Here is a 16,488-nt window from a genome sequence, read left to right on the forward strand (position 1 = left end):
AACTATGGTCAATCACATCCAGCTGTTTAGTACACAATGCTTTCCCGAACTGTTGCGTAGGGAAAGGGATTGTGTTTGCACTGGCAAGATCGCTTGGTGTCATAAATGAAAAATGCAGGTATAAATTTGAGCTTGCAGTGCATCAACCTCTTTTGCTATGAACCACTGCAAATCGACTTGTCAGGTCAAAGGAATACTACTATTTGTTTCCTCTGTTTTATTAAATTTGAAATCTTTGTGCCACTGATTGGCCTGCTACGCTTCGCCGTACTCCGAGTCTAGAAGCTTTGGATTGTTGAAAGTGCTGCTGATACAGAAGTAACTGGTGATGCAGATGATCTCTACAATGAGACTTATGATGAAGCTGTCACTGCTTTTGATAAGGACAACAAGCTTGCTGTATTAACGAAGTTGTTCCTGTTATTTGAAGATATTGTTTCTCTCTCTCTCTCTCTCTCTCTCTCTCTCTCTCTCTCTCTCTCTCTCTCTCTCTCTCTACTGCAGAGAAGTTCTGTGAAAATAAAACTTGATTTTCGTCGAATCCAGTAAGCATGTTTCCATTTATTTCTCTTTCTTTCTTTCTTTCTCTCACAAATATGCTGGATCGCTGTTACTCAAAGATATTTCACACGTTCGTTGTGAGATGGCTCTTTGAAAGTTGTTTGTTGTAGGGTTTAATGCCATTTTTCAGCACAAGATAGGCTATGCATGGCAGGCAATATAAATGGTGGAGGAAGAACCCGGGAGAAGAAAAATGAACGGAAAGAACTCCCGACCCATGATAACATACTGGCAAGCTTTCTCTGATAACCACATGGGCCAAATCCGAAACTCAAACACACGCAGACAGGTGAGATGGCCGCGATCCGTAATGGTGGGCTATTTAGACCACCCGGGGTACCCACCCCTTGAAAGAGCAGTGTAAGAAATAATAACATTATCGATTGGCACGTGCTAATCAGAGACATCCAGACTAATTTTGTCCTAAGCTTGAGATTATTGGTTATTTTTAATTGAATTATCAGGGGTTAGCGCGAACGCAGACCCCCACACTAATAAATAACGACCCCGAGTCACCCACATTTGGGGTGATCGCAGGTTTCAGCCCAACCGAAGTGCAATGGAAAGGCCTCATCCTGGGGAAACCGCCTAGCTGATCACGGTACTCCCTGGTCCAGGTAAGTATGATTTCTTGACGTTTACTGACGTTTATCAACTGACGTTTGTGTCTGGAGTAGGAAGTGTGCCTCTAAGTAATGAAAATAAATTAAAACGATTCAGGGCCATGGTACTGCTGATGTCTTAGTATTCCGAATAACTTTATAGCTTATGTTTCAACATTACAAAAGTAACTGAAATGTCTTCAAATAGTCCTTTATTTGCAATTTCAGTTTCTTTTACGGTGGATATATGCTATATAGGTTTGCTCGGACGGCAGGGGATAGTTTCGTATATTGGCCCCTGGCAAATTTCTTAACTTGAGGCAACGGTGTGTATTTTTCAGCTATTATGGTTTTTTAATTAAATATATGGATACATTTTTCAATTCCGCGTTTCGGGCTTGTCTTGTTCTTGAAACTGATATCAGCCATTGACCTCCCATAGTTACTTCACAGCAAGTTGACAGTGAAATAGCAATAGTCGTCTAGCAAGAACTATGGTCAATCACATCCAGCTGTTTAGTACACAATGCTTTCCCGAACTGTTGCGTAGGGAAAGGGATTGTGTTTGCACTGGCAAGATCGCTTGGTGTCATAAATGAAAAATGCAGGTATAAATTTGAGGTTGCAGTGCATCAACCTCTTTTGCTATGAACCACTGCAAATCGACTTGTCAGGTCAAAGGAATACTACTATTTGTTTCCTCTGTTTTATTAAATTTGAAATCTTTGTGCCACTGATTGGCCAGCTACGCTTCGCCGTACTCCGAGTCTAGAAGCTTTGGATTGTTGAAAGTGCTGCTGATACAGAAGTAACTGGTGATGCAGATGATCTCTACAATGAGACTTATGATGAAGCTGTCACTGCCTTTGATAAGGACAACAAGCTTGCTGTATTAACGAAGTTGTTCCTGTTATTTGAAGATATTGTTTCTCTCTCTCTCTCTCTCTCTCTCTCTCTCTCTCTCTCTCTACTGCAGAGAAGTTCTGTGAAAATAAAACTTGATTTTCGTCGAATCCAGTAAGCATGTTTCCATTTATTTCTCTTTCTTTCTTTCTTTCTCTCACAAATATGCTGGATCGCTGTTACTCAAAGATATTTCACACGTTCGTTGTGAGATGGCTCTTTGAAAGTTGTTTGTTGTAGGGTTTAATGCCATTTTTCAGCACAAGATAGGCTATGCATGGCAGGCAATATAAATGGTGGAGGAAGAACCCGGGAGAAGAAAAATGAACGGAAAGAACTCCCGACCCATGATAACATACTGGCAAGCTTTCTCTGATAACCACATGGGCCAAATCCGAAACTCAAACACACGCAGACAGGTGAGATGGCCGCGATCCGTAATGGTGGGCTATTTAGACCACCCGGGGTACCCACCCCTTGAAAGAGCAGTGTAAGAAATAATAACATTATCGATTGGCACGTGCTAATCAGAGACATCCAGACTAATTTTGTCATAAGCTTGAGATTATTGGTTATTTTTAATTGAATTATCAGGGGTTAGCGCGAACGCAGACCCCCACACTAATAAATAACGACCCCGAGTCACCCACATTTGGGGTGATCGCAGGTTTCAGCCCAACCGAAGTGCAATGGAAAGGCCTCATCCTGGGGAAACCGCCTAGCTGATCACGGTACTCCCTGGTCCAGGTAAGTATGATTTCTTGACGTTTACTGACGTTTATCAACTGACGTTTGTGTCTGGAGTAGGAAGTGTGCCTCTAAGTAATGAAAATAAATTAAAACGATTCAGGGCCATGGTACTGCTGATGTCTTAGTATTCCGAATAACTTTATAGCTTATGTTTCAACATTACAAAAGTAACTGAAATGTCTTCAAATAGTCCTTTATTTGCAATTTCAGTTTCTTTTACGGTGGATATATGCTATATAGGTTTGCTCGGACGGCAGGGGATAGTTTCGTATATTGGCCCCTGGCAAATTTCTTAACTTGAGGCAGCGGTGTGTATTTTTCAGCTATTATGGTTTTTTAATTAAATATATGGATACATTTTTCAATTCCGCGTTTCGGGCTTGTCTTGTTCTTGAAACTGATATCAGCCATTGACCTCCCATAGTTACTTCACAGCAAGTTGACAGTGAAATAGCAATAGTCGTCTAGCAAGAACTATGGTCAATCACATCCAGCTGTTTAGTACACAATGCTTTCCCGATCTGTTGCGTAGGGAAAGGGATTGTGTTTGCACTGGCATGATCGCTTGGTGTCATAAATGAAAAATGCAGGTATAAATTTGAGCTTGCAGTGCATCAACCTCTTTTCCTATGGACCACTGCAAATCGACTTGTCAGGTCAAAGGAATACTACTATTTGTTTCCTCTGTTTTATTAAATTTGAAATCTTTGTGCCACTGATTGGCCAGCTACGCTTCGCCGTACTCCGAGTCTAGAAGCTTTGGATTGTTGAAAGTGCTGCTGATACAGAAGTAACTGGTGATGCAGATGATCTCTACAATGAGACTTATGATGAAGCTGTCACTGCTTTTGATAAGGACAACAAGCTTGCTGTATTAACGAAGTTGTTCCTGTTATTTGAAGATATTGTTTCTCTCTCTCTCTCTCTCTCTCTCTCTCTCTCTCTCTCTCTCTCTCTCTCTCTCTCTACTGCAGAGAAGTTCTGTGAAAATAAAACTTGATTTTCGTCGAATCCAGTAAGCATGTTTCCATTTATTTCTCTTTCTTTCTTTCTTTCTCTCACAAATATGCTGGATCGCTGTTACTCAAAGATATTTCACACGTTCGTTGTGAGATGGCTCTTTGAAAGTTGTTTGTTGTAGGGTTTAATGCCATTTTTCAGCACAAGATAGGCTATGCATGGCAGGCAATATAAATGGTGGAGGAAGAACCCGGGAGAAGAAAAATGAACGGAAAGAACTCCCGACCCATGATAACATACTGGCAAGCTTTCTCTGATAACCACATGGGCCAAATCCGAAACTCAAACACACGCAGACAGGTGAGATGGCCGCGATCCGTAATGGTGGGCTATTTAGACCACCCGGGGTACCCACCCCTTGAAAGAGCAGTGTAAGAAATAATAACATTATCGATTGGCACGTGCTAATCAGAGACATCCAGACTAATTTTGTCATAAGCTTGAGATTATTGGTTATTTTTAATTGAATTATCAGGGGTTAGCGCGAACGCAGACCCCCACACTAATAAATAACGACCCCGAGTCACCCACATTTGGGGTGATCGCAGGTTTCAGCCCAACCGAAGTGCAATGGAAAGGCCTCATCCTGGGGAAACCGCCTAGCTGATCACGGTACTCCCTGGTCCAGGTAAGTATGATTTCTTAACGTTTACTGACGTTTATCAACTGACATTTGTGTCTGGAGTAGGAAGTGTGCCTCTAAGTAATGAAAATAAATTAAAACGATTCAGGGCCATGGTACTGCTGATGTCTTAGTATTCCGAATAACTTTATAGCTTATGTTTCAACATTACAAAAGTAACTGAAATGTCTTCAAATAGTCCTTTATTTGCAATTTCAGTTTCTTTTACGGTGGATATATGCTATATAGGTTTGCTCGGACGGCAGGGGATAGTTTCGTATATTGGCCCCTGGCAAATTTCTTAACTTGAGGCAACGGTGCGTATTTCTCAGCTATTATGGTTTTTTAATTAAATATATGGATACATTTTTCAATTCCGCGTTTCGGGCTTGTCTTGTTCTTGAAACTGATATCAGCCATTGACCTCCCATAGTTACTTCACAGCAAGTTGACAGTGAAATAGCAATAGTCGTCTAGCAAGAACTATGGTCAATCACATCCAGCTGTTTAGTACACAATGCTTTCCCGAACTGTTACGTAAGGAAAGGGATTGTGTTTGCACTGGCAAGATCGCTTGGTGTCATAAATGAAAAATGCAGGTATAAATTTGAGGTTGCAGTGCATCAACCTCTTTTGCTATGAACCACTGCAAATCGACTTGTCAGGTCAAAGGAATACTACTATTTGTTTCCTCTGTTTTATTAAATTTGAAATCTTTGTGCCACTGATTGGCCAGCTACGCTTCGCCGTACTCCGAGTCTAGAAGCTTTGGATTGTTGAAAGTGCTGCTGATACAGAAGTAACTGGTGATGCAGATGATCTCTACAATGAGACTTATGATGAAGCTGTCACTGCTTTTGATAAGGACAACAAGCTTGCTGTATTAACGAAGTTGTTCCTGTTATTTGAAGATATTGTTTCTCTCTCTCTCTCTCTCTCTCTCTCTCTCTCTCTCTCTCTCTCTACTGCAGAGAAGTTCTGTGAAAATAAAACTTGATTTTCGTCGAATCCAGTAAGCATGTTTCCATTTATTTCTCTTTCTTTCTTTCTTTCTCTCACAAATATGCTGGATCGCTGTTACTCAAAGATATTTCACACGTTCGTTGTGAGATGGCTCTTTGAAAGTTGTTTGTTGTAGGGTTTAATGCCATTTTTCAGCACAAGACTGGCTATGCATGGCAGGCAATATAAATGGTGGAGGAAGAACCCGGGAGAAGAAAACTGAACGGAAAGAACTCCCGACCCATGATAACATACTGGCAAGCTTTCTCTGATAACCACATGGGCCAAATCCGAAACTCAAACACACGCAGACAGGTGAGATGGCCGCGATCCGTAATGGTGGGCTATTTAGACCACCCGGGGTACCCACCCCTTGAAAGAGCAGTGTAAGAAATAATAACATTATCGATTGGCACGTGCTAATCAGAGACATCCAGACTAATTTTGTCATAAGCTTGAGATTATTGGTTATTTTTAATTGAATTATCAGGGGTTAGCGCGAACGCAGACCCCCACACTAATAAATAACGACCCCGAGTCACCCACATTTGGGGTGATCGCAGGTTTCATCCCAACCGAAGTGCAATGGAAAGGCCTCATCCTGGGGAAACCGCCTAGCTGATCACGGTACTCCCTGGTCCAGGTAAGTATGATTCCTTGACGTTTACTGACGTTTATCAACTGACATTTGTGTGTGGAGTAGGAAGTGTGCCTCTAAGTAATGAAAATAAATTAAAACGATTCAGGGCCATGGTACTGCTGATGTCTTAGTATTCCGAATAACTTTATAGCTTATGTTTCAACATTACAAAAGTAACTGAAATGTCTTCAAATAGTCCTTTATTTGCAATTTCAGTTTCTTTTACGGTGGATATATGCTATATAGGTTTGCTCGGACGGCAGGGGATAGTTTCGTATATTGGCCCCTGGCAAATTTCTTAACTTGAGGCAACGGTGTGTATTTTTCAGCTATTATGGTTTTTTAATTAAATATATGGATACATTTTTCAATTCCGCGTTTCGGGCTTGTCTTGTTCTTGAAACTGATATCAGCCATTGACCTCCCATAGTTACTTCACAGCAAGTTGACAGTGAAATAGCAATAGTCGTCTAGCAAGAACTATGGTCAATCACATCCAGCTGTTTAGTACACAATGCTTTCCCGAACTGTTGCGTAGGGAAAGGGATTGTGTTTGCACTGGCAAGATCGCTTGGTGTCATAAATGAAAAATGCAGGTATAAATTTGAGGTTGCAGTGCATCAACCTCTTTTGCTATGAACCACTGCAAATCGACTTGTCAGGTCAAAGGAATACTACTATTTGTTTCCTCTGTTTTATTAAATTTGAAATCTTTGTGCCACTGATTGGCCAGCTACGCTTCGCCGTACTCCGAGTCTAGAAGCTTTGGATTGTTGAAAGTGCTGCTGATACAGAAGTAACTGGTGATGCAGATGATCTCTACAATGAGACTTATGATGAAGCTGTCACTGCTTTTGATAAGGACAACAAGCTTGCTGTATTAACGAAGTTGTTCCTGTTATTTGAAGATATTGTTTCTCTCTCTCTCTCTCTCTCTACTGCAGAGAAGTTCTGTGAAAATAAAACTTGATTTTCGTCGAATCCAGTAAGCATGTTTCCATTTATTTCTCTTTCTTTCTTTCTTTCTCTCACAAATATGCTGGATCGCTGTTACTCAAAGATATTTCACACGTTCGTTGTGAGATGGCTCTTTGAAAGTTGTTTGTTGTAGGGTTTAATGCCATTTTTCAGCACAAGATAGGCTATGCATGGCAGGCAATATAAATGGTGGAGGAAGAACCCGGGAGAAGAAAACTGAACGGAAAGAACTCCCGACCCATGATAACATACTGGCAAGCTTTCTCTGATAACCACATGGGCCAAATCCGAAACTCAAACACACGCAGACAGGTGAGATGGCCGCGATCCGTAATGGTGGGCTATTTAGACCACCCGGGGTACCCACCCCTTGAAAGAGCAGTGTAAGAAATAATAACATTATCGATTGGCACGTGCTAATCAGAGACATCCAGACTAATTTTGTCATAAGCTTGAGATTATTGGTTATTTTTAATTGAATTATCAGGGGTTAGCGCGAACGCAGACCCCCACACTAATAAATAACGACCCCGAGTCACCCACATTTGGGGTGATCGCAGGTTTCAGCCCAACCGAAGTGCAATGGAAAGGCCTCATCCTGGGGAAACCGCCTAGCTGATCACGGTACTCCCTGGTCCAGGTAAGTATGATTTCTTGACGTTTACTGACGTTTATCAACTGACGTTTGTGTCTGGAGTAGGAAGTGTGCCTCTAAGTAATGAAAATAAATTAAAACGATTCAGGGCCATGGTACTGCTGATGTCTTAGTATTCCGAATAACTTTATAGCTTATGTTTCAACATTACAAAAGTAACTGAAATGTCTTCAAATAGTCCTTTATTTGCAATTTCAGTTTCTTTTACGGTGGATATATGCTATATAGGTTTGCTCGGACGGCAGGGGATAGTTTCGTATATTGGCCCCTGGCAAATTTCTTAACTTGAGGCAACGGTGCGTATTTTTCAGCTATTATGGTTTTTTAATTAAATATATGGATACATTTTTCAATTCCGCGTTTCGGGCTTGTCTTGTTCTTGAAACTGATATCAGCCATTGACCTCCCATAGTTACTTCACAGCAAGTTGACAGTGAAATAGCAATAGTCGTCTAGCAAGAACTATGGTCAATCACATCCAGCTGTTTAGTACACAATGCTTTCCCGAACTGTTACGTAGGGAAAGGGATTGTGTTTGCACTGGCAAGATCGCTTGGTGTCATAAATGAAAAATGCAGGTATAAATTTGAGGTTGCAGTGCATCAACCTCTTTTGCTATGAACCACTGCAAATCGACTTGTCAGGTCAAAGGAATACTACTATTTGTTTCCTCTGTTTTATTAAATTTGAAATCTTTGTGCCACTGATTGGCCAGCTACGCTTCGCCGTACTCCGAGTCTAGAAGCTTTGGATTGTTGAAAGTGCTGCTGATACAGAAGTAACTGGTGATGCAGATGATCTCTACAATGAGACTTATGATGAAGCTGTCACTGCTTTTGATAAGGACAACAAGCTTGCTGTATTAACGAAGTTGTTCCTGTTATTTGAAGATATTGTTTCTCTCTCTCTCTCTCTCTCTCTCTCTCTCTCTCTCTACTGCAGAGAAGTTCTGTGAAAATAAAACTTGATTTTCGTCGAATCCAGTAAGCATGTTTCCATTTATTTCTCTTTCTTTCTTTCTTTCTCTCACAAATATGCTGGATCGCTGTTACTCAAAGATATTTCACACGTTCGTTGTGAGATGGCTCTTTGAAAGTTGTTTGTTGTAGGGTTTAATGCCATTTTTCAGCACAAGATAGGCTATGCATGGCAGGCAATATAAATGGTGGAGGAAGAACCCGGGAGAAGAAAACTGAACGGAAAGAACTCCCGACCCATGATAACATACTGGCAAGCTTTCTCTGATAACCACATGGGCCAAATCCGAAACTCAAACACACGCAGACAGGTGAGATGGCCGCGATCCGTAATGGTGGGCTATTTAGACCACCCGGGGTACCCACCCCTTGAAAGAGCAGTGTAAGAAATAATAACATTATCGATTGGCACGTGCTAATCAGAGACATCCAGACTAATTTTGTCATAAGCTTGAGATTATTGGTTATTTTTAATTGAATTATCAGGGGTTAGCGCGAACGCAGACCCCCACACTAATAAATAACGACCCCGAGTCACCCACATTTGGGGTGATCGCAGGTTTCAGCCCAACCGAAGTGCAATGGAAAGGCCTCATCCTGGGGAAACCGCCTAGCTGATCACGGTACTCCCTGGTCCAGGTAAGTATGATTTCTTGACGTTTACTGACGTTTATCAACTGACATTTGTGTCTGGAGTAGGAAGTGTGCCTCTAAGTAATGAAAATAAATTAAAACGATTCAGGGCCATGGTACTGCTGATGTCTTAGTATTCCGAATAACTTTATAGCTTATGTTTCAACATTACAAAAGTAACTGAAATGTCTTCAAATAGTCCTTTATTTGCAATTTCAGTTTCTTTTACGGTGGATATATGCTATATAGGTTTGCTCGGACGGCAGGGGATAGTTTCGTATATTGGCCCCTGGCAAATTTCTTAACTTGAGGCAACGGTGTGTATTTTTCAGCTATTATGGTTTTTTAATTAAATATATGGATACATTTTTCAATTCCGCGTTTCGGGCTTGTCTTGTTCTTGAAACTGATATCAGCCATTGACCTCCCATAGTTACTTCACAGCAAGTTGACAGTGAAATAGCAATAGTCGTCTAGCAAGAACTATGGTCAATCACATCCAGCTGTTTAGTACACAATGCTTTCCCGAACTGTTACGTAGGGAAAGGGATTGTGTTTGCACTGGCAAGATCGCTTGGTGTCATAAATGAAAAATGCAGGTATAAATTTGAGGTTGCAGTGCATCAACCTCTTTTGCTATGAACCACTGCAAATCGACTTGTCAGGTCAAAGGAATACTACTATTTGTTTCCTCTGTTTTATTAAATTTGAAATCTTTGTGCCACTGATTGGCCAGCTACGCTTCGCCGTACTCCGAGTCTAGAAGCTTTGGATTGTTGAAAGTGCTGCTGATACAGAAGTAACTGGTGATGCAGATGATCTCTACAATGAGACTTATGATGAAGCTGTCACTGCTTTTGATAAGGACAACAAGCTTGCTGTATTAACGAAGTTGTTTCTGTTATTTGAAGATATTGTTTCTCTCTCTCTCTCTCTCTCTACTGCAGAGAAGTTCTGTGAAAATAAAACTTGATTTTCGTCGAATCCAGTAAGCATGTTTCCATTTATTTCTCTTTCTTTCTTTCTTTCTCTCACAAATATGCTGGATCGCTGTTACTCAAAGATATTTCACACGTTCGTTGTGAGATGGCTCTTTGAAAGTTGTTTGTTGTAGGGTTTAATGCCATTTTTCTGCACAAGATAGGCTATGCATGGCAGGCAATATAAATGGTGGAGGAAGAACCCGGGAGAAGAAAACTGAACGGAAAGAACTCCCGACCCATGATAACATACTGGCAAGCTTTCTCTGATAACCACATGGGCCAAATCCGAAACTCAAACACACGCAGACAGGTGAGATGGCCGCGATCCGTAATGGTGGGCTATTTAGACCACCCGGGGTACCCACCCCTTGAAAGAGCAGTGTAAGAAATAATAACATTATCGATTGGCACGTGCTAATCAGAGACATCCAGACTAATTTTGTCATAAGCTTGAGATTATTGGTTATTTTTAATTGAATTATCAGGGGTTAGCGCGAACGCAGACCCCCACACTAATAAATAACGACCCCGAGTCACCCACATTTGGGGTGATCGCAGGTTTCAGCCCAACCGAAGTGCAATGGAAAGGCCTCATCCTGGGGAAACCGCCTAGCTGATCACGGTACTCCCTGGTCCAGGTAAGTATGATTTCTTGACGTTTACTGACGTTTATCAACTGACATTTGTGTCTGGAGTAGGAAGTGTGCCTCTAAGTAATGAAAATAAATTAAAACGATTCAGGGCCATGGTACTGCTGATGTCTTAGTATTCCGAATAACTTTATAGCTTATGTTTCAACATTACAAAAGTAACTGAAATGTCTTCAAATAGTCCTTTATTTGCAATTTCAGTTTCTTTTACGGTGGATATATGCTATATAGGTTTGCTCGGACGGCAGGGGATAGTTTCGTATATTGGCCCCTGGCAAATTTCTTAACTTGAGGCAACGGTGCGTATTTTTCAGCTATTATGGTTTTTTAATTAAATATATGGATACATTTTTCAATTCCGCGTTTCGGGCTTGTCTTGTTCTTGAAACTGATATCAGCCATTGACCTCCCATAGTTACTTCACAGCAAGTTGACAGTGAAATAGCAATAGTCGTCTAGCAAGAACTATGGTCAATCACATCCAGCTGTTTAGTACACAATGCTTTCCCGAACTGTTACGTAGGGAGAGGGATTGTGTTTGCACTGGCAAGATCGCTTGGTGTCATAAATGAAAAATGCAGGTATAAATTTGAGGTTGCAGTGCATCAACCTCTTTTGCTATGAACCACTGCAAATCGACTTGTCAGGTCAAAGGAATACTACTATTTGTTTCCTCTGTTTTATTAAATTTGAAATCTTTGTGCCACTGATTGGCCAGCTACGCTTCGCCGTACTCCGAGTCTAGAAGCTTTGGATTGTTGAAAGTGCTGCTGATACAGAAGTAACTGGTGATGCAGATGATCTCTACAATGAGACTTATGATGAAGCTGTCACTGCTTTTGATAAGGACAACAAGCTTGCTGTATTAACGAAGTTGTTCCTGTTATTTGAAGATATTGTTTCTCTCTCTCTCTCTCTCTCTCTCTCTCTCTCTCTCTCTACTGCAGAGAAGTTCTGTGAAAATAAAACTTGATTTTCGTCGAATCCAGTAAGCATGTTTCCATTTATTTCTCTTTCTTTCTTTCTTTCTCTCACAAATATGCTGGATCGCTGTTACTCAAAGATATTTCACACGTTCGTTGTGAGATGGCTCTTTGAAAGTTGTTTGTTGTAGGGTTTAATGCCATTTTTCAGCACAAGATAGGCTATGCATGGCAGGCAATATAAATGGTGGAGGAAGAACCCGGGAGAAGAAAACTGAACGGAAAGAACTCCCGACCCATGATAACATACTGGCAAGCTTTCTCTGATAACCACATGGGCCAAATCCGAAACTCAAACACACGCAGACAGGTGAGATGGCCGCGATCCGTAATGGTGGGCTATTTAGACCACCCGGGGTACCCACCCCTTGAAAGAGCAGTGTAAGAAATAATAACATTATCGATTGGCACGTGCTAATCAGAGACATCCAGACTAATTTTGTCCTAAGCTTGAGATTATTGGTTATTTTTAATTGAATTATCAGGGGTTAGCGCGAACGCAGACCCCCACACTAATAAATAACGACCCCGAGTCACCCACATTTGGGGTGATCGCAGGTTTCAGCCCAACCGAAGTGCAATGGAAAGGCCTCATCCTGGGGAAACCGCCTAGCTGATCACGGTACTCCCTGGTCCAGGTAAGTATGATTTCTTGACGTTTACTGACGTTTATCAACTGACATTTGTGTCTGGAGTAGGAAGTGTGCCTCTAAGTAATGAAAATAAATTAAAACGATTCAGGGCCATGGTACTGCTGATGTCTTAGTATTCCGAATAACTTTATAGCTTATGTTTCAACATTACAAAAGTAACTGAAATGTCTTCAAATAGTCCTTTATTTGCAATTTCAGTTTCTTTTACGGTGGATATATGCTATATAGGTTTGCTCGGACGCCAGGGGATAGTTTCGTATATTGGCCCCTGGCAAATTTCTTAACTTGAGGCAACGGTGCGTATTTTTCAGCTATTATGGTTTTTTAATTAAATATATGGATACATTTTTCAATTCCGCGTTTCGGGCTTGTCTTGTTCTTGAAACTGATATCAGCCATTGACCTCCCATAGTTACTTCACAGCAAGTTGACAGTGAAATAGCAATAGTCGTCTAGCAAGAACTATGGTCAATCACATCCAGCTGTTTAGTACACAATGCTTTCCCGAACTGTTACGTAGGGAAAGGGATTGTGTTTGCACTGGCAAGATCGCTTGGTGTCATAAATGAAAAATGCAGGTATAAATTTGAGGTTGCAGTGCATCAACCTCTTTTGCTATGAACCACTGCAAATCGACTTGTCAGGTCAAAGGAATACTACTATTTGTTTCCTCTGTTTTATTAAATTTGAAATCTTTGTGCCACTGATTGGCCAGCTACGCTTCGCCGTACTCCGAGTCTAGAAGCTTTGGATTGTTGAAAGTGCTGCTGATACAGAAGTAACTGGTGATGCAGATGATCTCTACAATGAGACTTATGATGAAGCTGTCACTGCTTTTGATAAGGACAACAAGCTTGCTGTATTAACGAAGTTGTTCCTGTTATTTGAAGATATTGTTTCTCTCTCTCTCTCTCTCTCTCTCTCTCTCTCTCTACTGCAAAGAAGTTCTGTGAAAATAAAACTTGATTTTCGTCGAATCCAGTAAGCATGTTTCCATTTATTTCTCTTTCTTTCTTTCTTTCTCTCACAAATATGCTGGATCGCTGTTACTCAAAGATATTTCACACGTTCGTTGTGAGATGGCTCTTTGAAAGTTGTTTGTTGTAGGGTTTAATGCCATTTTTCAGCACAAGATAGGCTATGCATGGCAGGCAATATAAATGGTGGAGGAAGAACCCGGGAGAAGAAAACTGAACGGAAAGAACTCCCGACCCATGATAACATACTGGCAAGCTTTCTCTGATAACCACATGGGCCAAATCCGAAACTCAAACACACGCAGACAGGTGAGATGGCCGCGATCCGTAATGGTGGGCTATTTAGACCACCCGGGGTACCCACCCCTTGAAAGAGCAGTGTAAGAAATAATAACATTATCGATTGGCACGTGCTAATCAGAGACATCCAGACTAATTTTGTCCTAAGCTTGAGATTATTGGTTATTTTTAATTGAATTATCAGGGGTTAGCGCGAACGCAGACCCCCACACTAATAAATAACGACCCCGAGTCACCCACATTTGGGGTGATCGCAGGTTTCAGCCCAACCGAAGTGCAATGGAAAGGCCTCATCCTGGGGAAACCGCCTAGCTGATCACGGTACTCCCTGGTCCAGGTAAGTATGATTTCTTGACGTTTACTGACGTTTATCAACTGACATTTGTGTCTGGAGTAGGAAGTGTGCCTCTAAGTAATGAAAATAAATTAAAACGATTCAGGGCCATGGTACTGCTGATGTCTTAGTATTCCGAATAACTTTATAGCTTATGTTTCAACATTACAAAAGTAACTGAAATGTCTTCAAATAGTCCTTTATTTGCAATTTCAGTTTCTTTTACGGTGGATATATGCTATATAGGTTTGCTCGGACGGCAGGGGATAGTTTCGTATATTGGCCCCTGGCAAATTTCTTAACTTGAGGCAACGGTGCGTATTTTTCAGCTATTATGGTTTTTTAATTAAATATATGGATACATTTTTCAATTCCGCGTTTCGGGCTTGTCTTGTTCTTGAAACTGATATCAGCCATTGACCTCCCATAGTTACTTCACAGCAAGTTGACAGTGAAATAGCAATAGTCGTCTAGCAAGAACTATGGTCAATCACATCCAGCTGTTTAGTACACAATGCTTTCCCGAACTGTTACGTAGGGAAAGGGATTGTGTTTGCACTGGCAAGATCGCTTGGTGTCATAAATGAAAAATGCAGGTATAAATTTGAGGTTGCAGTGCATCAACCTCTTTTGCTATGAACCACTGCAAATCGACTTGTCAGGTCAAAGGAATACTACTATTTGTTTCCTCTGTTTTATTAAATTTGAAATCTTTGTGCCACTGATTGGCCAGCTACGCTTCGCCGTACTCCGAGTCTAGAAGCTTTGGATTGTTGAAAGTGCTGCTGATACAGAAGTAACTGGTGATGCAGATGATCTCTACAATGAGACTTATGATGAAGCTGTCACTGCTTTTGATAAGGACAACAAGCTTGCTGTATTAACGAAGTTGTTCCTGTTATTTGAAGATATTGTTTCTCTCTCTCTCTCTCTCTCTCTCTCTCTCTCTCTACTGCAGAGAAGTTCTGTGAAAATAAAACTTGATTTTCGTCGAATCCAGTAAGCATGTTTCCATTTATTTCTCTTTCTTTCTTTCTTTCTCTCACAAATATGCTGGATCGCTGTTACTCAAAGATATTTCACACGTTCGTTGTGAGATGGCTCTTTGAAAGTTGTTTGTTGTAGGGTTTAATGCCATTTTTCAGCACAAGATAGGCTATGCATGGCAGGCAATATAAATGGTGGAGGAAGAACCCGGGAGAAGAAAACTGAACGGAAAGAACTCCCGACCCATGATAACATACTGGCAAGCTTTCTCTGATAACCACATGGGCCAAATCCGAAACTCAAACACACGCAGACAGGTGAGATGGCCGCGATCCGTAATGGTGGGCTATTTAGACCACCCGGGGTACCCACCCCTTGAAAGAGCAGTGTAAGAAATAATAACATTATCGATTGGCACGTGCTAATCAGAGACATCCAGACTAATTTTGTCATAAGCTTGAGATTATTGGTTATTTTTAATTGAATTATCAGGGGTTAGCGCGAACGCAGACCCCCACACTAATAAATAACGACCCCGAGTCACCCACATTTGGGGTGATCGCAGGTTTCAGCCCAACCGAAGTGCAATGGAAAGGCCTCATCCTGGGGAAACCGCCTAGCTGATCACGGTACTCCCTGGTCCAGGTAAGTATGATTTCTTGACGTTTACTGACGTTTATCAACTGACATTTGTGTCTGGAGTAGGAAGTGTGCCTCTAAGTAATGAAAATAAATTAAAACGATTCAGGGCCATGGTACTGCTGATGTCTTAGTATTCCGAATAACTTTATAGCTTATGTTTCAACATTACAAAAGTAACTGAAATGTCTTCAAATAGTCCTTTATTTGCAATTTCAGTTTCTTTTACGGTGGATATATGCTATATAGGTTTGCTCGGACGGCAGGGGATAGTTTCGTATATTGGCCCCTGGCAAATTTCTTAACTTGAGGCAACGGTGCGTATTTTTCAGCTATTATGGTTTTTTAATTAAATATATGGATACATTTTTCAATTCCGCGTTTCGGGCTTGTCTTGTTCTTGAAACTGATATCAGCCATTGACCTCCCATAGTTACTTCACAGCAAGTTGACAGTGAAATAGCAATAGTCGTCTAGCAAGAACTATGGTCAATCACATCCAGCTGTTTAGTACACAATGCTTTCCCGAACTGTTACGTAGGGAAAGGGATTGTGTTTGCACTGGCAAGATCGCTTGGTGTCATAAATGAAAAATGCAGGTATAAATTTGAGGTTGCAGTGCATCAACCTCTTTTGCTA

General features: G+C 41.1%; 10 non-coding genes across 10 annotated transcripts; all 10 read right to left on the reverse strand.

Annotated features, from left to right (window-relative positions):
* Positions 1 to 1,022: 1,022 nt before the first annotated feature.
* LOC149773838 (U1 spliceosomal RNA) lies at positions 1,023 to 1,186 on the reverse strand. The gene has a single exon (XR_016417153.1). It is a non-coding gene; the product is annotated as a U1 spliceosomal RNA (small nuclear RNA).
* A 1,471-nt stretch (positions 1,187 to 2,657) lies between these two features.
* Positions 2,658 to 2,821, reverse strand: LOC149773839 (U1 spliceosomal RNA). The gene has a single exon (XR_016417164.1). It is a non-coding gene; the product is annotated as a U1 spliceosomal RNA (small nuclear RNA).
* A 1,487-nt stretch (positions 2,822 to 4,308) lies between these two features.
* LOC149773840 (U1 spliceosomal RNA) lies at positions 4,309 to 4,472 on the reverse strand. The gene has a single exon (XR_016417175.1). It is a non-coding gene; the product is annotated as a U1 spliceosomal RNA (small nuclear RNA).
* Positions 4,473 to 5,947: 1,475 nt separating this feature from the next.
* On the reverse strand, positions 5,948 to 6,111 carry LOC149773841 (U1 spliceosomal RNA). The gene has a single exon (XR_016417210.1). It is a non-coding gene; the product is annotated as a U1 spliceosomal RNA (small nuclear RNA).
* A 1,451-nt stretch (positions 6,112 to 7,562) lies between these two features.
* Positions 7,563 to 7,726, reverse strand: LOC149773842 (U1 spliceosomal RNA). The gene has a single exon (XR_016417186.1). It is a non-coding gene; the product is annotated as a U1 spliceosomal RNA (small nuclear RNA).
* A 1,467-nt stretch (positions 7,727 to 9,193) lies between these two features.
* On the reverse strand, positions 9,194 to 9,357 carry LOC149773843 (U1 spliceosomal RNA). The gene has a single exon (XR_016417197.1). It is a non-coding gene; the product is annotated as a U1 spliceosomal RNA (small nuclear RNA).
* Positions 9,358 to 10,808: 1,451 nt separating this feature from the next.
* On the reverse strand, positions 10,809 to 10,972 carry LOC149773844 (U1 spliceosomal RNA). The gene has a single exon (XR_016417208.1). It is a non-coding gene; the product is annotated as a U1 spliceosomal RNA (small nuclear RNA).
* A 1,469-nt stretch (positions 10,973 to 12,441) lies between these two features.
* Positions 12,442 to 12,605, reverse strand: LOC149773845 (U1 spliceosomal RNA). The gene has a single exon (XR_016417219.1). It is a non-coding gene; the product is annotated as a U1 spliceosomal RNA (small nuclear RNA).
* Positions 12,606 to 14,070: 1,465 nt separating this feature from the next.
* LOC149773846 (U1 spliceosomal RNA) lies at positions 14,071 to 14,234 on the reverse strand. The gene has a single exon (XR_016417224.1). It is a non-coding gene; the product is annotated as a U1 spliceosomal RNA (small nuclear RNA).
* Positions 14,235 to 15,699: 1,465 nt separating this feature from the next.
* Positions 15,700 to 15,863, reverse strand: LOC149773847 (U1 spliceosomal RNA). The gene has a single exon (XR_016417225.1). It is a non-coding gene; the product is annotated as a U1 spliceosomal RNA (small nuclear RNA).
* Positions 15,864 to 16,488: the final 625 nt, after the last annotated feature.

This window comes from Sinohyriopsis cumingii, unplaced genomic scaffold, assembly GCF_028554795.1.
Source record: "Sinohyriopsis cumingii isolate HCF-2022 unplaced genomic scaffold, ASM2855479v2 utg000547l, whole genome shotgun sequence".
NCBI classification, from domain to species: domain Eukaryota; kingdom Metazoa; phylum Mollusca; class Bivalvia; order Unionida; family Unionidae; genus Sinohyriopsis; species Sinohyriopsis cumingii.